Source organism: Lagopus muta, chromosome 17, assembly GCF_023343835.1.
Source record: "Lagopus muta isolate bLagMut1 chromosome 17, bLagMut1 primary, whole genome shotgun sequence".
Classification (NCBI taxonomy): Eukaryota; Metazoa; Chordata; class Aves; order Galliformes; family Phasianidae; genus Lagopus; species Lagopus muta.
The window spans coordinates 12,473,998-12,501,221 of NC_064449.1; the positions used below are offsets into that span (position 1 = coordinate 12,473,998).

The window sequence follows — 27,224 nt, forward strand, 5'->3', positions numbered from 1 at the left end:
AACTGCACTGCTGCGGATGCCAGACAGGACAGTGGACAACAGTGCAAGGTGCAGACAAGTGCTGGAGACTCACAGAAATGAAGCAACTCCCTTGCTCCTCACAAAAATGATCTGGTGGTGCTAGTAGTTGCTGATACTTTGCTACTGCTTCAGCTGCAGGAAAACTGGGCAGAGGTCAGACTTGCTGCCATCCATCCTTGCAGCTGGAGTCGGAGATTTTCAAGCCACAGGATTCTCAGTGATGTGAGGGGCCTCACTGCTCCTTTTACTAGTTAATCTCTAAGCTGCCTTCAGACCTCCTTGAAAGCTCAACACCATCCATGGGCAATCAGGACCTCAGAGAAGAGAGGGCTACTACAGAGTCTTCAGCAACACGGGAAGGAGAGAGTGGGCCAGCACTCCTCCAACCTTCAGCAGCCACTCCAGACACAAGCCAAAGGCAGGGGATACAGCAGGTGAGCTGCTGTCTGTCTTTTTGTACTAATTCTCCCCAGAAAAGACCGGCTCACAGCAATCCTGCCTGATGATCTGTTCAGCATACAGAAAAGCTCAGTGCTCCTGAGGGGCACTGGGGAAGGTTTTATCACATGGAGCTGGTCGGGTGATACTAGTTAAATCAACACAGTAGAACTGGGGGCTTTCTTGAGTAAGTGTTGGCACTTGAGCCAAATCATACCTCACAGCACAGGCAGGTGTGCTTCCTCACCTCTAGAGAGCCCTGCCAAACTCGTTTCACTTGTGATACTAAGGCCAATTCCAGCACAGCTTACAGAGATTAATAAAATAGTGGAGCAATCCAGAGTAAACCCAAAGCCTTTCAGGCTCAGCCAAGTGGAAATCCAGCCTGACTCCCCACTCAAAAACAAACTGAGAAGAAGAAAGTTTTACATAATAATCTATCCAATGTTACAGCAGACAGGGTTTCTCCAAGGACATTATGTAATGTCTCATAAGGGCTTTTAGATGAATTATCAGGCAACTTGCACAATTACTAAAGAGAAAAAGAGAAAAACAGGTGAGCGGTGGGTGTGAGAATACACATCTCTGCCTGTTGTGCATGAGCAGCAGCAGAAGTAACTCAGAATCAGTGAGATACCACTGGAGATAAGCTTATGCTACAGATCTTAGATGGAGAGCTGATAGGCTGCAAAACTGCTTAGATCTGACATTTGGTCCAAGCGTCTTCCCCTGAGCACAAGGGAGAACCCCTACACAGTGCTCTGTAGAGGGACAGATGCCCTGATGTAGGTTTTCTGCCCTCTTGTATCTTTACGCCTTTAGACCAGAAAGCACTGTCCTAGGACCAATCACTTGTGCTGCATGGACACAAAGCAGAGCCCTTGGCTTTTTCCTCTCCTATCATCCAAGGTAGGAATGATGAAAACAGACCAGATGAACTCATGCTGCATAGATGCTGACGTTTACTCATGTGCCACTGAGAACTGCTGGGACACAGGATGAGGACATGCAAACACCGCTGTACATGAGTTCTCTTAAACTCATTTCCAAGCAAGAGGGGCAAAGAAAAACAACAAAAAACATTCGTTTTGGGAGTCTGTTCTAGAACGTCTCCTCTGATGGAGAAGACCCTCTTAATTACTAGCCTAAAGTTACTACTGGCTAGATGGTACTAATATGTTCTTGTGTTACCACTGTTGCCTTTAGTTTAAGCTGTTCATAGAATCCTTAAGAGTTGGAAGGGATCTCTGAAGGCCATCTAGTCCAACTGCTCTGCAATGAAAAAGGACACCACAGCTAGATCAGGCTACCCAGAGCCTTATCCAGCCTCACCTTGAGTCTCCAGGGAGAGAGCATCAACCACACCACTGGGCAACCTGCTACAGTGCCCCACCGCCCCCGCTGTGATAGGTTTTTTCCTTATATCTAACCTAAAACTACCCTATTTGAGCTTGAAACCATTTCTATCACTACAGACCCTGCTCAAGAGTCTGTCCCCTTCTTTCCTGTAGCTTCCCTTTAGATATTGACAGGCTGCTATCAGGTCACCTTGCAGCTTTTTCTTCTCCAGGCTGAACAGCCCCAGCTCTGTCAGCCTGTCACCACAGGAGAGGTGTTCCACTCATGGATCATTTTGCCTCCTTTCCTCGATCATTTACACCCCCCTCTCCCCCGCCCTTATAGAGATTCTCTCAACCTTTCATTTTGCCATACAAATTGAGCATAGACTTACCTGACGGCTTTTATATTTACTTTTGCCATAGGCTAGTCTGTATTTGTCCAGTTCCTGTATCTGAGTGGGGAGCTTTGTTTTTACATTAGCACTGTCTTTTTCACATGGCACTGAAAAGGTACATCACACATTCCTCAAATGAATGAATGCTCTATTGCTATACTGAGTGCTTTGCAATAGAACAAACACAGGAAGAAAAATCTACAAAGTGCTATCACAACAGTGATTACTGATACTGCAACAGATAGATATGAGCACACAGAAGGTAACAGAAGAATAAGGTGGATGGTACTGAGAGCTGTTTAAAAGAGAAAAGAATAGGCGCTTGGCAGAATGAAGAAGAATTAACTTCCAGGCATGTGTAGAGACCTAATGTTGCTTAGGAGCAAATTCCTAAGCAACAAACCAATGATGGATTGCAGTAGAATGAACTTTTCCTATAGAGTAGAAAAAAAACCAAGCGTTCCCAAAATTTTTATACCAAAATTTCTTTTCAGCAGACAGCTCTAGTAATTCCATATGTGAAATCATGAAACCGTACCACAGCAAACTTAAATCCCCAATATTCTCTCAAGATTACTAGTATCACAACCATACTGCGACCAAACCAGCCAGACCAGTGAAGGAGAATGCCTTTTGGGTAAATACAAGCAAGTCTCACACGATGGTGGGATGAGATAGGAAGGCTTTGTATTGTCTCCTTCTGGATCCATAATGCTTTTCAGTGCAGCAAAATAGCTTATAAGCATACTGTCCTCTCTGCTGCAAGTGCAACCCTGTGATACAGATGTGGACCCAAGCCAGTATACACAGCTGGCTTAAATACATCTCTGTGAACTGTGCTCCCAACAAAAATTGCCTTAGACTCCATTTTCCAGCCAAATCACTTCTGATATTTTGAAGTAGTTTCTACGGGAGACATTTTTAAGGCTAGGCTTTGTACGTGGTATAAATCAAAGAATTCCAGCTGACAGAATTATTCCAGATTTCACCAAGCAGCTGATATAAAAAAAATCTCATATTTTGTGTCTCTCACAAACTCTGCTGTGATGTCCTGTTGGTTAACCAACTTATGTATTTCACCCCCAGGGCAGCTGCATCAGACTACGGAGTGAATAGCTGAGTTAATCCATTACCAATCCAATCTGTGTTGTTTCCTACAGAGAAAACAGCACTGCACAAGACCATAGACCATATAATTTAAAGTAAGTGCAAACGGTTAGGTAGAATTCGAGAAGATATGTCCAGTCACCCAGGAAGCTTTAAAACACATTCATGTCTCTTTCAAATACATTTAGCGCTATATTTTCCAGGTTTAAAGACGTTTACTAACCACTGCAACAAGCCACTAGCAACACCTACTGTTTAAACGATGGCTGTCTGACCAACAGCTCTTCTGCTCCCCCTAGCACTTGTTCTTATTATTGCAGATTATTTATTGCACTGCCAATTACTACTAACTTGACAGTTTTCTGATTGCAAAGCTGGGTTTCTCTCTCCCACATGAAACCCGTGGGAAGGGAGGATAGGTAAAAGGAGAGCCATGAGAATATTCCCTTGAACCAACCTGGGAACAGCTGGTTTCGGCTCACCCCTATGCATACTGGCCCACACTGCTATGCTCCTACAAGTAGCTGCAAGCTCTTGCTTATGCTGAGGTCTACTGTAGGCCAAAGAGGCTCACTGGTTTTGCCTCTGTTCAGGGATCTCATTGTCATTACATTCTAGATTGTACATGGGTTGGAGAAAAGACATGGCTGTAGTGTCCGTGCTTGGATTTGCACTCCTACACTTACCCACACCAGTGCATGACTGCACTTACAGTGCACAGTAAAGAGTAAAAACCTCCTAGCAGTTCTTCTATGGGAATTCTTCCATTTGGGACTCTGTTAAGTGTAGTAACCATTATCACTCTCTTAATAAGTTTGCAGGACATGCCACTGCTAACATACAGATCCAGTGGATCCCAAACCTCACCTCTAGTGCTGCTATACAAATAGATCAGAGTTCTTTCCCAAACAGTCACTTGGACACAGCTCTTAGACTGAGGGAACCTCCAGCACAGAGCCCTGCATGCTCACAGTACGCTGCCTCAGGGTATTCCCAACACTGACATCAGCCCCTTGCATCAGGAGTCTCATTCCTCAGTGATATTCTCTGAGGCTCACTGTCTATTCTCATGTTTTCCGCTGGTTCTTTGTAAGCATTTCATCTGTAATTTATAAATGTACACATCCATGTACACACCCATACTCTAATATTTCAGACGTGCATCTGACATTGTGATGCTGGCAGTCTTCAGGAAAGAAAGAGTGGGTCTAACGGCCCTTAGCAAGGGTTGAAGACTGATGTTAACAAAGATAGCCTCATTCTTAATAAAATAAGGCCAGGCTTTAAGGAGGATGATTGAAATATAGAGTTCTGGGGACCAATCTATGAGAAGAAAACTCCAGCGGACATACCATTTACGTTCCCCTTGGTTAGGGCAGGAGAAGGTTCCCCACAACACACCCTGGAGTTAAGGAAATAGTATGACTAACTGAAGCACATCGTACCTCCTCCCTCTGAAAACTAAGGAATCAACACTGACTAGCAGGGAACTCCTACCAGTTTGGGACTGGGATTCAGTTTCCAGGCATTTCTTACTCTCACTACTTTGCTGACTGGCAGATCAATTTCTCTCTTAAACATTGCCCTCTTTCTTCCTCTATTATTCACCTCCTCTCTTAAAAGTAAAATGAGTCAACTATGTAGCAAACCAAGAAAGAAAAGGAAGATATGTTTATTAGAAGCTGGACAGGTCTATCTGCTACTGCAGAGAGTGGCACAGATTCCTAACCCATAAAGATAAGCCTCTACAGCCTTAGCTCTAAGAGTTAGATATTCCTCCAAACATTAGGATTCCAACCTATGGATAGTACAAAGAGAAGGATTTCTTTGATACTGACATGTATTATTTTAAGTTCCACTTTCAAGCAATACAAAATGGATGATTATAAATCCTTGAAATCTAGTTTTCTAGTACAAATATTGGTAGATCCCTTAAAAAGTCATACTGATATAACAATTATGCTGGATAGCACTGTTTACTAGCTGCAGTAACGCCATAATAAACTATAATCTATGATATTTCAATATTGCACTATGATTACAGCTAAAACAAATACTATGTTGAACAATGCGCATGACACTTTCACATTCCTCTACTCAGCCACTCATAAATCGTTAGCACATTCAAAAAACTTAGCTTGATTTCAAGTTTCACAATTGCTAAATATATCAAAACAAATTGAAGTCCACAGGTAGAACGAAAGGAAACTGGACTTGTGAGACCAGCATGCTTCAAAGTAAAAAAGGGAAAAGACCAGCAAAACCGGTAATAGGCAAAGGAAATCACTTTATAGAATTGGAAGTAAAAGAATGTCTGGAGGGTTATAAAGCAACATACAAGGGCTGCTCCAAAAGTAATGACTCCTATTTCATTATGTTGGTTCACAATGTCAGAGGCAGATGGTGGTCGTATGGCAGCAGAGGTTGAACCTTTCCACCAATACCCCATTACATTTTGTTACCATGACTAATGACAGCAGAGGGGAATGTGTACGGAGCAAAGATGTAGAATTTAATTCCTCCATAAGGAAAAAGATGGCATCCATTAATATTTGTCGATACTTGCTGAACATTTCTGGAGATCAAACAGTGGATGGCAGCACAGTGAAACGGTGGATGGTGCATTTAGGTAGTGGTGACAGCAATGTGAAAGACAACGAAATGGTGCTGGACATTTCTAAAAAATTGCAGCGAGCAGGCTGAACAAGTCTCCCTTGCCTATGGAATGGACAGGATACACCATTTCTCAGTTCTGCCCCTAAACCATCCTTGAACAGTTTTGTCTTTTGCTTGTTTTTGCTTTGGATCCACCCTGTATACACAAAAGGCTCATCAAACCACCGTGCAAACTAGTTGGGTTACACACAAGCAGAGCTTCAGTTAACATGATTCTGGTTACCCCCATAGAAGATACATCTCCAGTTTCAAGCAGTCTTGGCTTCCTCTACCACACTGTGCAGACACAGATGCAATGAAGCTGTAAATAATTTTCATCTATCCTAGCCTCATTCTACTTTCTATAGCTGTATGTGAATCACTGCTAGTTCCAGTCACCAGACTCTGCTCATCAGGGTGTTCATTTTGGAACTGGTTTGTACACACACACTTAGTCTGTAATATCACAAACACAGTTTGTCTGAAATCATTCAGATGTCAGTGACTGCTTTCTGCCACATTACAGGTGTGGAAGCGTCACTGGACCACAAATTCTACATTCTTATTTTGGAATTATTAGAGTAGGACAGACCTACCAGTCCTGAGCTTCAAGCTGTAGTAGGTAGATTTCTACCATCAGAATGATTCTGGTATCCCTGCACTACATAGTAGTCACTGTAATTCAAGAATAGAGGAAAAAATAAAATCAGACTGATGTTTTATGAAAGTAAAACATGACTGATGTTTTATTCACCCTCTCTGCGTGATATCATTTACCACCTCAGAGAAAGCCCAATAGCTGTGGGCTTCCATCCAGTTCTGGCTCCTATACAGCAAAGCTACAAACTAGACTTCAAGTAAAAGCAGAATTAATACACGCTTGTCAAGCCGCCAATTCAAAGCAGCAAGACCTGAGGAGGAGGCTGAAAGCTTGATAGCTTTTCTGGTTTGACTGGCTGCCATGATGCCCAGGATGACCGATGACACTTACTTGGACAGGAGCCATCTCCCACAGGGCCCATGCCCTGATCAGAGCCTGCTCTCCTCCGGAGCAGCTGGCTCCTGCAGAGGGCTCACTGCCTAGACGTTGGCCTCTTCCTGACTCCTGAAACAGGACCTACTTGTACAGGGGCTCGGTGTGTCTCTGGGATTGATAATTACACATTTATTGAGCTTGTGCAATCCAAGCTCCAGCTTCAGGCCAGAAGTTCACTGCTAGAGGGGTCCAACAATTTCCTCCTGAGAACGGAGCATTACGTCACTCGCCAAGTGTGTCAGGCAGTTTTCCAGCCTCCTGTTGGGTTACACCAATTTTGACTACTCCACTGGCTGGATACTTCACATGCCTGAATATATCCTTATGCCCTATTGAGTTCATTGTCTCTGGATGCTCCAGGCACAAAAAAAAAAACAAAAAACCACCAACAACACCAAGGGAGGCTGTCACAAAGCCCCTGCTGTCACAGCCTAAGGAACCCAGAACAGTTGAAGGACTCTTGAGGTCAGTAAATAAGGATGAAATTCTACTTCCTAGCAGCAGACAATCAGCTGTTGAATATTTTGCATGTACATTCCTAAAATATGAGACCATTCTTTGCAAATCTCATCACTCAGGCAGTCAGGGTTGACAATGACGTTTCTGATGGAATGCTTAATAACCTCAGGGACACACCACTTATCATGCTATAGATGGTGCATACATGATAAAAAGTGATGGCTCCTCCCCAAAAATTCCATCTCAGTTCAGCTTGATGTCACGTTCATTTTCCATTATTCTTGTAGCATCATGAAGAACTGAATCTTTAATAGCATACTATCGTTTCACACTTAAGGGATTACAAATATTGGCCATTCTCTTTGTCATTAAAGGATCACTGCCTGTCTTTTCACACATATGTACCTGAAGACACTGAAGTTAAGAAAACAGCTCATCTCTAATTCCCCTAAGTGATATTACATCATGCTGCCATGCTAATTAACAGAGTAATTGTAGTACAAACAAACTAGAACTCTTACACAGTTTTAATTTATTATGGAGTTTGATACCATTATGGTAGAAAACTAGGCGAATGAGGTTATAGTTTTGTTATCAATATCAAGGTTCACATGTGTATAAATGTTCTTACTCAGCCTTAACATGTCACTACCCACAAGGAGCTGCATTAAGCTTTACACCACATTGCAATATGATATACAGTTCTGCAGATAGGGAAACAGAGGAAAGGAGCCAAAGGCTTTTCATAGGGATCACATGGCAAGTGAAAGACACAGCTATGAACAACCACCTATCTCTAGTCTACAGAATCCCTTTACTGGACACTGAGCTGAATATCCTCCATTTCAGATGGGAGCACAGGCATATGGGCTGATTATGAGAAGCAACTTACAGGAAGACATGGATTTTAGTAGAGAGCAGACTAGAGTCAATGAACTAACTTGATTTAATGGGTAACTCAGAGCAGAGAATTAAGAAAAATAAATGCAATCCTATTCAGCAAACATAATGAGCAGATAAACCAGGATCTAACTGTAGACAGATACCTACATTGCTGTAGATACAAGGATCCTTTTCCCTCATGGAACCTATCTACAAGATCCGTGCCCCCCAGACTTCAGAGATCTGTATTCAAAAAGAAGCAGGGAACTCATAAATACAACTTGGGGATATACAAGCAGCACAGCCTGGTGATTTCTTTCCAAGTCAAGGCTGCCAGCATCAGCATAACTTCTCCAGCGTCAGCTCTGCTGCAAGGAGCCTCCAAATAAAAATCTCATTGTTGTTGACCAATAACTGTGCCAGACCACCTTAAATGGACACTGTGCCCATCTGCTCTTCCTCTCCTCCCCCACACCTCCTCCCTCAGGGTTGTAAGCCATCCTGCAATATTTTAAGTAGCATTGTTCTCCTCCCCTCAGAAGCCCCTGGACTATCTGAGTGGCTATATATTCTCTCCATACTGTTTGTTATTCCTGAGGACATGCACATTGCTGAACATACTAATAAAAATTTCATAAAAGAGGTTGCCAAAGGGATGTGTATAAGGGGATTTGTAAAGCACACACACACAGCCTCCATTCACCTTTAAGAAAGGGCTGCAGCAGGCAAAAGCAAGCACTCCTGTACAACAAGAAGGAGCCGTGCTACTGAATGGGACCAAAAGATCAGTATCATCCAGTGATTTAATATAAACAAATACAAAAGCGAGTTCCTTTGCAATTCCCAGCAAGTTAAGCAAAAGACATGAGGAATTAGCAAGAGAATTCCTGTACAAGGCATGCAAACGTAGTAAGTGCTGTGCATGCATGTTAGTGCACTGCCTGCTTACTCACCCCCTAGCAGACTGATTGCACCTTCACTCAGCAGAGTGAAAACACAGGGAGTAAATGGTGACTAGAAACGTATTTAGGTACAGAAACATGGTTGGTTATTTTTTTTTTCTTTTTGGTAGCTTTAGCACTCTACCAACAGCTCTAGAGCCGGAAATCTGGAGGCCACCTGCTGCAGGTAATACTTGCACTTTCCCTCAGTCAGACCCAGCTAGAACAGATGTGGGGACATCTTCTAACACCGGTACTATCAGGGGATGGAGGTCGGAGACTTGCCAAGTTCACTTCCTTCAAGGTGATCAATCACATTGAGAACTCTGCAGCTTCTTATTGCTGACCTCACGAGTGTAGGATTGCAGATTTTTATTTTATTGTTCATTTCCTGCAGACTGGGACTCAGTGGAAGAGCAGTAGGACTAGTACTAGGCTTTAAGGCTGTACAAATTTCAAAAGGTGCAAAATAATAGTTTGAAGCTTTGAGCAAAATCATTAGCCTCACAAACTGTCCTGCCTCAAGGATAGATTTCATACGAAAAGAGACATCTAGAAAGCTAAGGTGCTAAAGAATGCTTTTGGTGATCTGTTTGATAACTTTTTCCCTTTGTGTCTTTCCCTAGGGGATCAATACCCTGCTTGAAAGATTTAACACTCTCTTCTACTAACTCTGGGATTATCAGCTGAGATTTTTCTCTGCTAGATATGGGGTTGCAAGCAGCTCTTAAAATTCTTCAATCTGATCTGAGTGTAGAGTTCAGTGGATGCTGTGTCCCACTTCTAAGCTACTTCTGCGTTGGTGGTGAAGTCACACATTTTTTTTATCTGAACTGTATCTCTACCTCCTGGATAGAAAGCACAGCGCAAATATACATCATTACAATCAAATGCAACCAGTAACGAAACAAAAAACCCCACAAGATCTGCAAACACATGTTTTGACTACGCTCAAGAGGTAGAGTATTTACAGAATTGTAAATAAATGACTCTATGAAGACATACATTAGGAAATTGCTGAAATGCAGGTTACTGGCCTCACAGAAAGTTGCAGCCATGTGAAATGAGCGCTCTGCAATAACCAGTTATACATTACGGATGTTTTTATTATAACATATTTACAGGCTTCATGATCTGTCTTGTAAATACATACTATGGAAATGTTAGAAGTCAATTTTCAGTGCTGAGCCTTCAGTATTTGCCAGCTCTACCTCAGACAAGCAGAGACAGCCTCTACAAGATTCCTGTAGCTGCCACTGTAAGAAATGCTTACAAAGTACAGGAAATACGGAAGCAGCAAGGAACCAACTATCTAAACAGTTAGAAAAGAACTTGTACACAAAGACATACCGTCCAGAGGTGAAGCCTCCAGCATTATGTGAAATACATCAATACAGACATAGGCATTTAGGTGGGCTGCTGGCCCAATATAATACCCTGGCAGGATATTACTACGAGGAAAATATTTGTAGTGTTTTCCACCCAACCCTCATGCATGACCTACTGATGTACCATACTGAACACTGGTAACTGTTCCACTGGCAAACAGATGTGTGCTGCATGAAGTACCTTGGGTAGAATTTTATTAATGTACAGGAATACATTCGTTGAGTAGAATTCTCTTCCAGATGACAATTTGTGCTGAATATTTCATACCAATTCACCAGTTCAGCAAGTTCCGTGTATGTACATACCCAAAAATGTACAGATGCTCACTGTAATTTGACAAATGAACATCGTATGTATTTAATCAGTTTTGAAGGTCAATCATATTTTAGTATTTCCACAAATACCTTTGGAACCAACCTAATTAAACACCTCAATTAAATTGGGCAGCAAGTTTTCCTCAGAAATGTTTACAGCAAGTAGCCTGCAAAACCAGCTACAGGCTCCAAAGCCATCCAGCACAAGCTCCAGAGCACCTTTAAAAGCTTCCTCCAAATCAAATGATTTTATAATTCCACATATACACAAAAATACATGCTCATCTCATAGTGTACATATGTAACTGCAGATGCCCTGCTTCTCTACATGAATACTCATGCAAGACACCTTTTGTATGTCAGCGGTACTTTATGCTGGGCTTTCATGTGCAGTGTACCTCTTATTTTCACACATCAGCTCAGCAGTGTGTGTATGAACATCAGATTGCAGGCACACATGCACATGTATGTGTTGTGAAATACCCTGGCAAGCTTTAGGAAAATGTTCTGCCAGACATTATGTTGACAGATGTAGATGCGATGCCTCTTCCAACTTACAGAAACCAGTCCAGACATCACCTTTCCATACGCACAGCCAAAACTGGAGCGTTAAAAATCCAGCATTGATATAACATTCAGTATTTTAATTGTTACCGCTTTTCCCTTTAGCCCATGCTTGTTCAAGGCAGCTTCTTTATTATTAATATCTCAGCACACCATGCAACACAACTTCAGTGTGTCCTAATTTAATTTTAATTAGTGCTGACTTCTTTCCTCGCTAATGAAACAGTGCTCATTATGAAGTGTAATTGAAGACCCCAAGGGGGAGGGGCATCTGGAGACTTCATTGTGTTGGTACCCAGCATCCTGCCCAATAAAACTCCCTCCTGAATGAAAGCAGTTTCATCGTTAATTCATTCTGCAGGGGGGCTAACTAGCTGCCAGCTGCTGAGTTCGTACTGCTCTTAGGAAGAGCCCAGAGCCTGTTTGTTTTCTCCAAAGAAACAATTCCAGTTTTCTAGCGACTAAAATACTTATATCATAAATCCTTAACTCCTGTTGTTAAAAGTATCTTTGAACATGGGCTGTTATGAACGTGTGCCTCTTCATTAGATGCAGACTACTCATGAACTTTTTCTGCGTGTGATTTTAATTGAGCTTGATATAAATATTGAGTTGTGGTTCACTTTTTTTAAAAAAATAAACAAAAGAAGGAAACATGCTCAGTTTACTAGCAGTCTGAGATGACTCAGGCAATTGCAGCAAGCAACAAACTCATAAGAACAGACTACAGGTAGGTGGTCAAATGAGTAACCCTAAAGGCACATATGGAGTGCCAACAGACATGGAGAAATGTCTGTATGCTCAAAGCATCCCCAAAGCCTCAGTTTCTTCGCTTCATAGGTGTGCAATCATTGCAACTGCACTGAAAAATTCTTCAGATGACTGCACATATTTTGTTTCTGGCAGACTCAGGACTTCTTGAAGTTTTGGTTTTGAATGTTTCCCTTCATACAGTTACTGGATGCAGCACAACTGCCACTGAGTTCTCCCTGAATAATGACTATCTACAGGGATTACCCAGGGACAGTTACTGCATATTAAAATCACCTCCTGACTTGATCCAAGCTAAGCTTGGAGTATTTCAAGCCTCTGTAACAACAGATCAGAGCAAAATGAGGCCTTCAAGCTTACCTAACCATCAGAAATGGCAGTAATGGTTGGATGTGGCCCTAGGCAGCCTGGTTTAGCATTAAACGTGGAGATTGATGGCCCGGCATGTGGCAGGGGGGTTGGAGATTCATGATCCTTGAGGTCCCTTCCAACCTTGGCCATTCTGTGATTCTGTGATTCTGTAATTCTGGCACAACAAGTGTCTGGAATCTGGGCTGTTGGTACCACATCTATCGATAGATACACAGATCTGTTCAGGGAGGGGATACAGATTCACATATACAACTCATTTGATTTTGTGCTAAAAGTTTAATTTCATCAGCATGGGATTAGGCCTGTAACCAGGTTTTAGCTACTGCGTGCTGGCATCTACCGATAATCCAAAGAAGTTTATACGAAAAAAGCATCTCCTGCCAACAGGACTGCCAAAAAATACACATACTCTTTGCCAGGATCATAAGAAGTGGCTGATTGGGATTTTCCCCAACACCAGAGGAAATATATCTTATTTAGAGCAGTGGAGATTCAAAAATCTTTTCCTCCCATGGCTATAAACAACACCACAGATTAAATTCTAATAAGCAACTAGAGAGTGAGACAATAGAATGACACACAGTAACTCTCAGAATTTTGAGCCCCCCAAAAATTTCCTATAGCTAATGGCAAAATTACCATTTTGTTTCTGATCCTACAATGCTTCCCTAGGCTAAAGTTTCCCAGTCCAATTTTATGCATGCACACTGACCTGCAGCACCTTCTGCTACTCCATTCCAGGGCAACGTTTGCCAAACAAAGGTAACACATTTCCAAGTTTTTGTTGTCCCAGTTGAAAGAATAAGTATTCTCCAGGGTTGAGACACAGCTCAGCACCCTTGAGAGCAGGGACAGACTGTACAGTGCATGCAAAACATGGAAGAAATTGATATGTTTACACAAACCTAGTCAATTCCCCCAAGCCTCAGATCAGTGACTCTTCATTAACTTTTCTCAGATAGCCCTGTGTAAAGAAGCTGCAGAAGAAAAGATTTGTGGACTACGGTGCTTTTAGATGATTCTACTTCTGGCTTAGTTCTGAAGCTGAACTACAAGTTCATTGCATCTCATAACAGAAAAGCCTGTGCTCTTGGGACCATTATAAGCTTGGGCTTTGTTGGTAAGAAAGTTGGGGGAGTCCCAGGGAAGGGATTTTGCCTACAGACTAACACCACCCATCACCAGAAAAATATCGTTTGTAAAATTCAGTTCCTTTAATAAAAAAGGGTCTGACAGACACTGCTGCTGTGCTCCTGCTATTAATCTTATCCCAATGCTGTTACATTATGGGATGTACACTATCTTTTGTCTAATCTTTATGGAAACTGTGCAATTCACATCCTCCCAGGAGTGTTCCAATTAGCCAAGCTTGCATCTCTCAGCTTTCCATCAACTCACTGCATTATGCTGGGCTGGAAAAACTAACCTCTTACCACAGGCATGAGCAGAAAGCCTGCAGTAGCGTATCGCTGCTGACTCTTCAGATACATTCACTTTAAAGTTGTAGGTTTTGGTCTCACCAGCAATTCCAGAACCTTGGAAAGTGAATCCAACAGTAAGTACTTTAAAGTAGCTAAGAGGCAACAGAACCACACCTCTGAACTGAGTGAGAAAGGCAAAGGCTGCACACGACCTTAACCAGACTACTTTTACCCACTGAGCCTGATTTTGTACTATCCAGCATTAAATGCACAATGAAACAACTGAGAGACACATTTTACAGTCAGCTCAGCTCTGAGGCTTTGCCAACTTGCATTTCAAATTACTCCCGCTGCAGCCCCAGTCTGCAAGCTCTGTAAACTCACAAGTGAGTTCTAAGATGCAATTAGAATTATTTTACTTTGTTTTGCTTTATCCAGTTTAAAAGCACATGATTTCTGCACTGTTTCCATAGTTAACCTCATTCTGAATGGCAAGCACAAAATTATTCTGGCTCTCTTAGATGGGATCACGTAAGAATGAATTCTGTCCACAAGAAATAAAGCCTGCTTCAGCAGAGGATGGGTGCATTGGCTGGCAGTGCATCTCAAACTCTAATCGCACCTCTCATTCCACACACAGTTGACAAATGTTGTTGTTAATTCCCTGGTGCAGGTCCCACAGCAGCCAGTCTGATCTGTTAGCAACTCCAGTTACAGTTGCTCCTTAACTCAGCAATGCTTGAGCTGGCACAGGGAAGGCAGCATAATATAAATATATTATATATATTTATATATATATAAATATATATGTGTGTGTGTGTGTTTTTAGTAGCTCCTTCGCAACACATACAGGAAGAACTTTTAAAGCAAGTTCTAATCCTGAGACCACCTTTTACAATCTCAGCAGTGCAGCCTTCTCAGATGGCTTGTGACAGAGCCCAGGTCTGAGATCTCTATAAGGAATAGACATAAACAGCATTCTGTATGCTATTAGTTTTTCTTAGTTTGAAATGCAAACTATGCACGTGTGCATTAGCCAGATGGCACGTTCCACTGCAAGGGGAGTGAACCACTTTGGAGGTGACATTGGGTAGAGGTTACACATGCACAGAGCAGCCAGCTGATGTGTAAATCATTACTGTTACCAGCAATGCATTCAAATGACCTACTTTTTTTAACACTGTCACAATAGCCCACCAGAAGAATTCAGTAAATTACTGGAATGCAATTCTCTGCCTAGAGTGGCAGAATAATAACCCATGCAGATACATAGCAGGTTAATCCTTCTCATGTCTAGCTACATTTTTTCCATGCAAAACTATCAAAGAAAGGTGGAAGAAGCCAAGAAAGACCTGTTCAACTGTCTGAGTGCTAAGTCCCTAAAGTCACTGTGCAAATGGTGCTAAAACGACAAGTACCAGCTTCTCAACCAAGCTAAGGGTGCAGAAACTCATTCAGCAGCACCTCAGTGGCACAGACTCATCGCTGCTCCCACTCTTCACTGTGTATTGTCCCTTTACACTTATATTAAGGAATCTGCTGCATAAACAGCAACTGTCATGTTCTCAAGTTAGAACAATCTACTTCAAAACTCCACTTTCATGAGCAGATGCTATTGTTTGTCCCTACATTCCTTAGATACTTCCATGTGGTCCTGAAAGAATGCTTTGCACCTGCAGAAGTGTATAAATGCAGCCAGATACTTTTAAGTATATAATTAGAAAGATTAACACAGTGGAAGGGCGATACAGAATCATAACAGCAAAGGGACCAGCACAGATAGGATGATATTTCAAAGGAAAAGATGCTCACCCATCTCTGAAGATTTCAGTTCACAGGAAAGCCTCCACAAAGGAGGGATCTCTAAGCAGAGATCCTTCCCCAGCAGCACTCAGCCCTTAAATGCTAAGAGAGGTGCAGCCAGGCTGCGTGCCTTCCTGTCCCACAGCTGAATTGCCTTCACCTGTGCTCCCAGGGCTGACTGGGTCCTGTCCCCCAGGTGCTCAATCTGTGCTTTAGCCTGTGACTCAACAGTTCCCACACATGCCTATAATATAACACCCAAATCCAGTAAAAGAAAAAAAAAAAAAAAAAAAAGAAATTAAATTAAACTATGGCTTTTAGTTATATCAAAAGAAGAACAACTGCACTAACTATAGAAAAATTATAATGAAACAATGGTCCTGTTACAAGTTGTTGCAAATGCATTAAGAATATGCTGAAAAGGCATCTATAAATCAATACATTTTTGGTACTGGCCAGAGACAAGCTTAAGTAATTAAATAACTCAGCTGATTTCTACATGGCCAAATTTTTAAGCCAGGTCTTATGGAGATCAGGCTCTGTACACATCTCTTACAGATGAGCCAGCGCTGCAGACAATCCCAATGATCCTCCTGCTACATCTGTAGGAACCGATCTCCTGTGTCTGTTCTACGCCTATCAGAAGACACACTTGGGCAGCAGACAGCCCCAAAAGGGCTGCTCCAAGATGTTGGTATACTCCTGGGCCACCAGGGAACTGAGTGTTTGGCAGAGTCACAGGTCCTCTGAACCCACATCAAAGAAGAGCATGAAAATGCAGAGAAGGAGCTGGCTCAAAATCTACTCATCTTAGAGAGTACTGCACTGGCAAACATCTCTCTTCTGTTCCTAGCATTTTAAGGAATGAGTTGCTTCTGGAAATCAAAATCAGTGTGTCCACTACTCATTTGGAGCCAGGAAAAAGATACACACTGTAGGATGACTTCAAGGCAGCAATTTATCTACCTCTCCACAACTCTGAATGCATGTTTGCTCTGAGTAGGACAGATTGCAGCAAAATAGAGCTGAAAAACTTTTGACCAAACACTAGTCTATTAAAATATACTTTTTCTTCACAGAAAAAAAGCCTGAAGCCAGTATTTTATCCATAGGATACAGAAAAGCCCTGTCCTCAAAGGCTGTAGGCACATAAGAGTGTCTGTGTTCTACTTGACATCAGCTGGCATGTTTAATGTCATGAGGCATGCATAAAAAACAAGCTGAGCTAATAGAAGCAGGAAAAACTAAATGTTTTGCTCTAAAATAATAAATATTCAGACACAACAGAGATCCTCAAACATGTCTATGCACACATGCCACATAAGCATCTCTCTTCTCAAATTAATAAAAATCCTCTCCATTTGCCATTTTCTTGTTCTTCGTATTTAGAAGTTTGTTTCGTTCAAGGCAAGCGTAACCACCTACATTGTGATGTTTCACTATTTAAAAGTGTTAAAATGTAACACAAGCAAAATTTGTTCAGCTCACATACAAACAGATCTTTTCAGTCCTGCAAAAACCTGTGCTTCATGCAAGAGAACAATGATGTGGAAAACCATGTCACGCTGTGCAATTAGGCACAGAACATGCCATGTGCTAGCAGTACAATCAGCACCAACTTAGTTTAATTGAGCACAGGGCCTCATGGCCACAACTGCAGCAGAAAAGCAAACTGCTGAAATCAAACTATGTCTCGGAGCTTAAAAGCAGCCCTTCAGAAAAGTCCTTGCCTCTGGGTGTTTTCAGAGCTGGCAGCCCCTGCTGCCACCAGGCAAAACCCAAACAGCTCCTGGCACTGGCTCCTGTCTGCCAGAAGCTCTTACTTTTGAAGTATGCCACACTATGTATATTGCACATAAAGGGTCTGCTCTACAGGCTTCTTGTTACCTGCTCTTCCAGACAGATGTTCAGGGCTGTCTGTGAACAACAGTTTGGGAGCAGATTTTCACTATGCTGATCAGGTCTGAATTAGCAATCTAAGGTTGCAAGGCCAATTAGAAATGAGTTTTTATTTCCAACAGGTTTGGAAATAAAACCAAATTAAATCACAAGCCAAAAAAGCAGCTCAGTCCTTCAAAAGCTGCAATTTGTTAAGGCCCTAAGGGTATTTGGCAAGTTTTTCACAGTTCGATTCAAATATTATCTTCTTCTCTTTGCTGCCAAATTTTAAGATAAACCTCTCTTCCACAGATCACTTGGTGTCAGTATGTGTCCTCCTGGTAGTGAGACTGCAGTCTACATCTTGGCTGCCTAGTTCTTGCTGTTAGGGCCACTGGAACAGTCACAGGTGGGAAGAGGACAGAATTCTCATGATTTGATGGGGATGCAGAAATCTCTGCCCAGAAATCACTGTTAGGATGACAAATCTTGCAGAGCACTGCCATTCACCATGTAATTCCTTCTTGTCCTTATCACTCATTAACACAGGTGTCCATTAACAAATCTGATATGTTCCAAGTCATCCCAACTGAGTGCATATTAAAAAAATAATAATAATTTTAAAAATCAATGCATAAATGTAATGTTCTTTAAAATCAGTTTAATTTTGGCCATGAGCACTATGTTACTATGATAAAGATACCAAGTCTGCATCTCTGCAAAGGCAAGTTAGATTTTTAAAAATTATTTTTCATTCCTTATTTTATTTGAATACTTTCCAAATTTTATCTGAATTCCCTGGGCATATAATGCCCACTTCTGGAACGATAATATAACATATTCTGCAATGTTTTGCCCTTCAGCCACTGATATGGATTATCCCTCTAGTACAAACACTTCCTGTGATTGATTCAGAATGCAGATCCAAACTTTGCATTTGAGGACACTCTTGCTATTTGAAATATCAAGAATAGAAGATATTCTGAGCAGAACTGTACTTAGAAAGAAGCTATCCATCTTCGGCAAATTTTAGAAAAGCCACTGTAGGAATGTGACACTGAGGTCTACGGTATCAAAATTCAAGGCATGATGAGGAGTGTGATCATAAGACCCAACAAGACAGTCTCTTCTAACCCACATTATCTTCTGTTTATGAGAGTATCTTGCATTTATGTCACTGTATCTCTATCTACCATTCAACAGAGAAGAAACCAACGGAACGATTCAAGTTGCTATGAATCCCTCCACTGGGAAAGTTCTAGATAGTCTGGATCAGGCCCTGCTCATGTCTGTAATGCGCTGACTGTTAGTTAAGTGACTGCACTTTGAACAGGCAGATCAAATACTATGTTAACACAGGTTAACAAAATGAAAAAATAATCTCCATATTTTGTTGAAAATTTTTTTCTCCAAAAAATATGAAAGTCATGTAGCGGACAAGTCCAAAGAGATTGAATTTAATCTGCTTTTGAAGTTGTTTGTGGATGGCAAGAATAAACGTGAAAAGAATTTCTGGACAGATCTCCTTCTATTTTGTAAGCTAAAGGAATTTGATGAAACAAGATCACCAGTTACTTCGCTTATAGTATTTTGCACCGGATTCCAATACATTCATTTCCTTCTAGTAGCTACCAACTCTGTTCCACACTAAAAATGGGCCTTAGCCAGTACACCAGATCCAAACATCCCTTTACCCTAATGGTACTCAAAACTAGAGGCTACATTTTTCAACATGGAAAGCATGATGAATCAAACAAGCCAATGACCTCTATATTCTGAGTGTATGAAACTGAGATCTTGGTTAGAATTCTGTGACACAGAATCCTGAAAAATAAACTGTGAATTTCCTGTGGACAAATGGGCAAGATAAGAAAGATATTCGGTAGGAACTTTTAAAAGCATTTTTTACATTTACTTTTGAGCAAACATTTCTTGAAAGTTTGAAAAACTTCAAATCTTTCTTTCCAAAGTAGCCATTAACTATAGGCTGGTTTCCTAAGAAAACAAGTCCTATGCAATTCTGCTCTGTTACATGTTTGTGCAAGTTCCCTCTTAATAATCATGAGATTTATTAATACCTACATACTACAGATTGTGTATCAGTTGAACTCATTTGCCAATTTCAACTAAATTGGACAAATGCCAAATCTGGTTTTCGCAAAATCTATTTTGCAAAATCTTTTTGCAGAAATCCCTGTCCCTGGAGGTGTTTAAGGCCAGGTTGCATGAGGCCCTGGGCAGACTAATCTAGTAATTGGTCTTGTGGCTGGCAACCCTGCCTGTGGCAGGAGGGCTGGAACCTGATGATCCTAGAGGTCCCTTCCAACCCAAGCCATTCTGTGATTCTATATGCAACCACAGCTGCTGGCCAGGTACCTATTCCAGTAAGGGACATAACAGTGCAGCCCAAGCACAAGGCCAGTTCAGAAAACAATCCATCACCCTGCTTGTTGCCATCTCCCCAGTTTATATCAAAACCTTCCAAGTTTCAACTGTCCATATACCTCTAGAATACCCAGAGACCCTGTACTCCTTTGTCTGATGCTTCTCACTGTGTCCCCATATCGCCCACCTTTCTCAGCCTCAGATCTGCCTTCCAGCAAGTGATTGAAGTCTTCGGTTGTAACACAGATGGAAAACAGAGACACAGCTTTATGACCTACAAAAACAGAGTCTCAGTTGCAATTTCACTATGCCTCACTCACAGCTCCATGCCACAGAATCTCAAAATCACCAAGATTGAAAAAGACTTCCAAGATCCTCCAGTCCAACCATCAGCCTCCCACCAATATACCCCACTAAACCACATCCTTCAGTACAACATCTAAACGTTTCTTGAACACCTCCAGGGATGGTGACTCCACCACCTCCCTGGGCAGCCCATTAAAGCATCTGATCTCTCTTTCAAAGAAATTTTTCCTGACATCTAAGCTGAATCTCCCCCATCACAACTTGAAGCCATTCCCTCTAGTCCTACTGCTAGTTACCAAGGAGAAGAGACTGACCCTCACGTGACCACAACCTCCTTTCAGGAAGTTGTAGAGAGCTGTAAGGTCTCCCCTCAGCCTTTTTTTCTCATAATGACGTAACACTGCCCTTAAGACTTCCCATCAGGATCCTGGGCATAGTACATCATGGTTGCAGTAAGTGATATGAGCTTGAGCTCACAAATGTCTGCAGATGCTTTTGAGACTCCCGGAATAGAAGGGCTCAGTAAATGCTCCAGGAGCCCTGCTGCACATCAAGATGCTGCCACCTAACGGCAAGAAAGGAGGAGCAGCAGCTGGGTAAAACAGATTAACTACCATTTACAAGACTCGTAAAGGTCTGGGTTTTCTTGGGAGACTTAGAGAAGAATTGAATTTAAGCTTAACTCTGTAGGAAATTCCATTCGCTCTCTGGCCACTGCTGCTCTTTCTAGTGGTTATAAGGATCCCTGAATACCACCCTTTCCATGCCATTATTTACTAGTCACATAGTACGCCATTTTTATTGCATCCAACCCAGTCCCTTTTCATGCATCCTAGCTGGTAAACCTTCCCTTGCTGTGTCACGTATATGTTAAATATCCATCCCTGTGATCCACACTATTGATCTCCCCATCCCACATTACAGTCCAGATTAACTTCTCCCACTATGTCACATATTCAGTACACCCCTTTACCTTCTTCACTCAGACAAAATGAATCTCCCTAGTATTGTCAATAATAATTTTCTTTATATCCTGAGTAACAAAATGAGGCAACCTGACAGAGCACTCAGGCAATAATTCAATCTTAGCTTCCCACCATTCATTAAAGTGCATATAACTTCACCAGACCTGCTGCTGAATTATACCCTCATATTCTTGTCAGAATTGTATATTATTCCCTTGGGAATAGCAGCAATACAGCTAAAGATGAAATAATTTGTTTTAAAAACCCCAGGATTGTATCTGATAGCACATCATTTTTTCATCTCATTACTTATTTTGCATTAGTAATTAGCAGAGGTGGTTTCCCCTATTCTCCTCTTTCCTTTTGTTTCATTTAATGTCTGATAACATTAGTCCATGGGAGATAAGATGCTGTTAAGATTTTAATACAGCTGAAGTGATTGGGATCTTTGCTAGAGGCAGACAAACTCTAGGAAATTCAAATGCAATTTGGCAAACAAGCAAAATCACTTCTCACCACACTGTTCTGTACTTTGGCATCCATCCCTTCCCCCAGAGAACAGGCCTGCTCTGGGCCCTGCACAACTGGGTCAGATGGTTTCTGCACTGCCATCACAGCACCGTGTCATTCTCTCAAGCCTAATAATAAGCACAAGATTTTTCTGAGTCCACAGCAGTTTCACATGAGAACTCATGCTATTCTGTGGTGCTGCTGTGCAGGGGATAGGGAGAGTTTGCTATATGCCACAGAAACAACAGACAAAGCAGCTGTACCCACACATGATCAAAATAAATTAAAAAGTAGGCAACTGAAGGTTTCTGCCTGCCTTGTGCAGTCCTCTCCACTCTTCCTGGCCTTTGGAGAGCTCCCTTCTGGCCAGCACATATGATATCATTCTGTATTTCCTACAACAATGGGACTAGATTGCCTTCAGCAAAATGGCCACTGGTCACAAAGCAACTAAGAACTATCACGACATGCTGGCATCAGCCCCTATCATGGAGCTGTCTCCCAGTCTGCACCACAGCAAGAAGGGCTAAAGAGCCCATCTACGGCTCTGTGAGCTGTGAGCACAACAGCCAGACTGCCTTCCGCTTCTTTTCCATGAGCTGCTTTGTTCCTGGGGAGTTTGGGGACAGAACCCAAATGTTTCCCCTGCTTCCCCACATCAGTCTCCTTATACTGCACAAGTTGCCTGCTGTTAAACCTTATCCTGCTGAATACCATGTGTTTGATATTAATTACATGTCCGAGCCCCATGAAAGTCATTGAAATTTAATGAGATGCAGGGATGGAACCACTCAGCCAATGGCATTCATTAAGGGTTGCCATGGAGATGAGTTTGCCAGGCTTGACCCATATTAAGTGCCACTGGTCATTGCCCAAATAGAAAAAAAAAAAGACATGAAATTGGGGGGGGGGGGGGGGGGGGGGGAAGAAAGCAGCCAACTCCTGAGGGGTCTGAGCACCAGAGCTCTGATTGCCTTCAGTCAGCACAGTTTGAGCTCAGCAGATCAGTGGGCCATGGGTCTGCCAGAGAACAGGGCTTTAACGGAAACTGGGGGTGCTCCTCTCTGGCATTCGCAGGAAAGAGAAAAAGAGCAATTCATTCACAAAAAAAAAAAAAAAGCCAGTGAGCTCTTCACACTTCTCATTTTACCCCTTCAAGTGGAGCAGCTGAACAGGGCTGTCACCAAACCACATTTTGTGTTCTGCTTCCAAAATGATGCTGCTGTTCCTAGCGGATATTGATATTCTGGCTCTAAGTCCAGGGAGATGGAGTGAGTGCAGCAGAAAGGAAAGAAAGGCTGCTGTAACTAATTATGGGAATATTAAGATGGAGAAATTTAAAAATAGAAGGCCTCAGTGAGAACTAAGGATTCCCTATGATACAATCCCTGCAGCAGGTTTGGGAGAGATGATACTTCCAACCCAGCCAGTTTGTGCAGCTCTGGCCAGATCCCTTACTCACTCTGCCCTTTCCATCTAGCCCTATGCAAAACTGGAGTCACAAAAAGTCTTTTTTTTCCTCTCTTCTTCTCTGGTGAGATAGAAGCCAAATTAGAGCTGAAAGCCTCCTGCCCATAGGCTTTTCAAGTGCTTGGGTGGAGGGGAGAAGTTGACCTGAGACTGCTCTTTGTAGTTTCTCAGTATAAACAATAATAATAATCGAGAATGAATTAACCAGCTCACCAATCTGTCTACTTTCCAGACCATCAGTAATCTGTAAGGATCAGGCTAAGATGCAATTGCAGGAGCAGCTGGGTGGAGTTGGGAGGGCTGCCTGCACAGAGATGGACTGATACTCAGGCAGCCCTTACCTCTTGGGTAAGCTTGTACCAGCACAGCGCAGCCCCTTACATAGAGCTGGATGCAGTGATAGGATATTGCAGCAGCAGATCCCAAACATCTTGTAATGCTTTATTTTTCAACCTTAGTCCAAGCACTGACATACAGTCAAACACACAGAACTGTCACATCTTGAATTCTAAAGAGAAACCTGCAAGAATGGGATTGTTTATGACAATCTTCAGTGGAACAAAAAATGCACTCATCACAAGCACAAAAGTAAGTTAGACTTTATAAGGCAACTAACCCTGAAGCACAAGGGCCACCTTTGAAGCACAACCAGAAAAACAAAGAAATTGCAACAAACTTATCTGAGTACATCTGGTTCACCTAAACCATCTGCAGCCCTGGGAAAGAACCTCATTGCCAAAAACGACTGAAACCTTATCCTTACAGCCTACGGGGGTTCAGATAATTATATCTCACATGAAAACTTGTAGCATATACAAAAAAAAAAAAAAAACAACCTGGAGGGGGAAGAAAAGGTCAACTGTATAGAGATGCAATCACTGTAGAAAGGGCCAAGTTACAGAATGGTGAGCTGTTTAAACAGCCAAGATAAATAAGACAATTAGAGTTACACTGGCTCACCCTTTTGAGTTCCCACATGTGGGTGTACAAACCTAAGAAAAAAGGGTTCAAGTCATCAGTACTTGAGGCTTATTTAACTAGACCCATTTCAAGGCTCTGCCTGTACTAACTTCATTTCATTTTTGCAGCAAACACCTCATTTTCAATATTTTTGTATTTGTAAAGTGCTTTCTGATCACATCTCTCTTCTTTTTATTATTTTCATTAGAAGAAGAAAAAGGATGAGAAAGGGAACAGAACCTGAACTCACGGCCTCCAACACCAAAGTCAGCAAATTGCATCCCTTTGTGCCAGCCAGCTTAAGATCTCTGGTCAAAAATGAAAGCACAAGAATTTCCAGCATGTCCCAACAACTACAGGGAACCTGGTACAGCCTCACAGATGGAATAACATACTGAAATTGGCAAAAGAAAATAATTTTGTGGAAGGGCCACGGAGTTGAAGTCCACTTCTGAAAGAATGCCATATTTCATGGGAACACAACATCAACAGCTTTCAATCATTTACAAAGACAGCAATGTTTAAGGGAAGAGCAAGTCTGCCTCTTTCTTTAGCATTCACTGTCACCTTTTTGCTCTGTGGTCTTGCTCCTGTACCAGGTGAGTGTCTCTGCATGCACTTTCAAGAAGCTGCTTGGCACATAGGCAAGTACTTTTCCTGGCTTGTGAGAAATGTGTTGTTTTAACAGCGCAGTGATGTGTGAAATTCTCATCCTCATGTACCAACACAACCCCAGAGAAGACTGGGGAAATCTACTCTCATTAATTACAAAGCCAGCTGGTGATGGTTCACAGATCTTCAGAGAAAGGCATGACCAAGGCACTAGCTGTCATCCTCTCTATGCCAGATCCTGGGATGTTTTAGCTTAGGACCTGAGCTAGACAGACATGTCCTTTGAACTCCTCTGTATGCAGCACGTCTTTCTGGGCCACGGGCACATTCAGACACGCTACCTGCCACATCACAAACAGCCAGACAGCCTCCACTGCCTCTGCCTTGGGAACATCCACTCACCTAGTTAATCCCAAAGTTCAAGAGGGATCAAAGTGTACCGAATTTTTAATAGTGGCACCAGGTTCAAGCGGGCCCTGATACGAGGACATTAACCACTGAGCTGGGATGAAAAAAAGCAGAGAAAAGGAGCCGAAAAGGCCTGACTCAGGGTGGTACACAGCGAGACACCCCAGGAGGCTGGAGCCTGCTTGGGGACATCTGGTCTTAAGAGCCACACTATCCTCCCCCTCCCTCCTTCCTTCCTCCTACCGCATATTCCCTCTTCATCTCTGGCAAAAAGACTGGCTTCCTGCAGTCACAAGGAGGAGCAATTACCATATGGGCTTGCCACTAAGAGACAAGAGGAACACCCAACATAGCAGACAGATGAGGCTGAATCACACAGGGAAGAACAGATTCCCCCCATCCCTAGCTTCCTCTGCCAGATATTTAGGAATTCCTGCTCAGTTTTGTTAAACACAAGATGAACTGTATTGTCAGCTCTTACTGCCCCAAGCCAGAGAGGCATTTTTGTTGTGCTACACTACTCCCTCCAGCCCCACACTCCCCAAAGCCACAGGCACAGACTCAGACCAACTAACAGAAGTACCAAGAGGAGGAATCCAATCATGCAGCCCCTCTTCCCCTCTCCATTCATCACTGTCAATCTCCAATAATGGAACATTTGCATCCCTGATTTCCCATAGTAGTTCCCCCAACTCCCCTCAAATTAGCAGCCCACCTATATTTACACACCAACATATCTGCTATATATCTACTTATAATGAAGGCTGCAGAGTGAGGGCAGGGTAGGAAAGTGTGATGTTTCTCTCCTGGTGCTTCACAAACATTTCTGGCCCTAAGTAGCAATATCAGCTTTCATTCTTCATGTTCCCCATCCTACTCCACAGTACAATGAAGCCAAGTGGTGCTACTGCTATTAGTGTGAGTTTGTTCTCTTTGTTTGCATCATTATCACTTATCTCCTTCCTCTGTGAGCCTTCATGGAGGTGTCTCCATTTAGTATGCAGGCATGGCTGACCAGTTGCCATAGCAATCCACTGGAGTCCTTGTCATAATGTAGGAAGTAATATGAAAAAAGCTGGATTGTAAATAAAGACACACACACAGAAAAGTGAGCGAAGGAGGAAAGGCATCTTTTCCACTCCTATTCTGTTCCACCACACACCACACTGCTCTTTACAAGAACACAACTTCTGGGGACTGGAGTGGAAGGTGAGTACATAGCTTCAACAGTCACACTGTCAATAAGCAACATCAACAGGGAAGAAAATAGACATCCCTCATTCACAATTGTGTCAGCATACACAGCATACAGATAACCTCCATCCCTTGGAATGCTTTATGCACCACTTCTCCCTCTGCTAAATGATGCACTCAACAAAGACAAGACTTTATCTAGCATCCCTTAGGCTTAGTAAGACCCAGCTCCTTTCCACTAAGGACAGTGAAACAGCGTGCTTATCCAGATGGTCTAACTCTGCTTCAGGAGGCAGCAACTCACCACCCGGATTTTGCAGAGGCTGATGCTGGCCCTCAGTGACTAGAGGGCAAAGAAAATCTTTTCCATTTATTTCACTACAGCAACTTTTGCTGTTTTTTTTTGTTTGTTTGTTTTTTTCTGGGTGTGTTGGGATGCTTATTCGAATCAAGTTTGTACTGTTGTTGTTCAATAAGAATTAACACAGCCCTTTATAAAATAGTCCCCAAACCAAACTTTAGCCCAATCACTATGACATACAGCTAAGTGCCATGTAAACGAGCCTTTTCCACAGAGGAGTCTAGCATAGGAATGCAGCAAACACATTCTCTGAAACATCCTGTTTGA

The 27,224-nt window shown here is 42.3% G+C and overlaps 1 long non-coding RNA gene across 2 annotated transcripts in view; it reads right to left on the reverse strand.

The window, feature by feature from the left end:
• Window positions 1–27,224, reverse strand: part of LOC125701975 (uncharacterized) — a 57,202-nt gene that overhangs the window by 23,486 nt on the left and 6,492 nt on the right. The window contains exon 1 of one of the 2 annotated variants that reach the window (XR_007380410.1): window positions 15,918–15,990. The exons of the other annotated variant lie outside the window; for it this stretch is intronic. This is a non-coding gene — a long non-coding RNA (uncharacterized LOC125701975). Of the gene's footprint in view, window positions 1–15,917; window positions 15,991–27,224 lie in introns of those variants that run through there. 2 annotated transcript variants of the gene reach the window in all.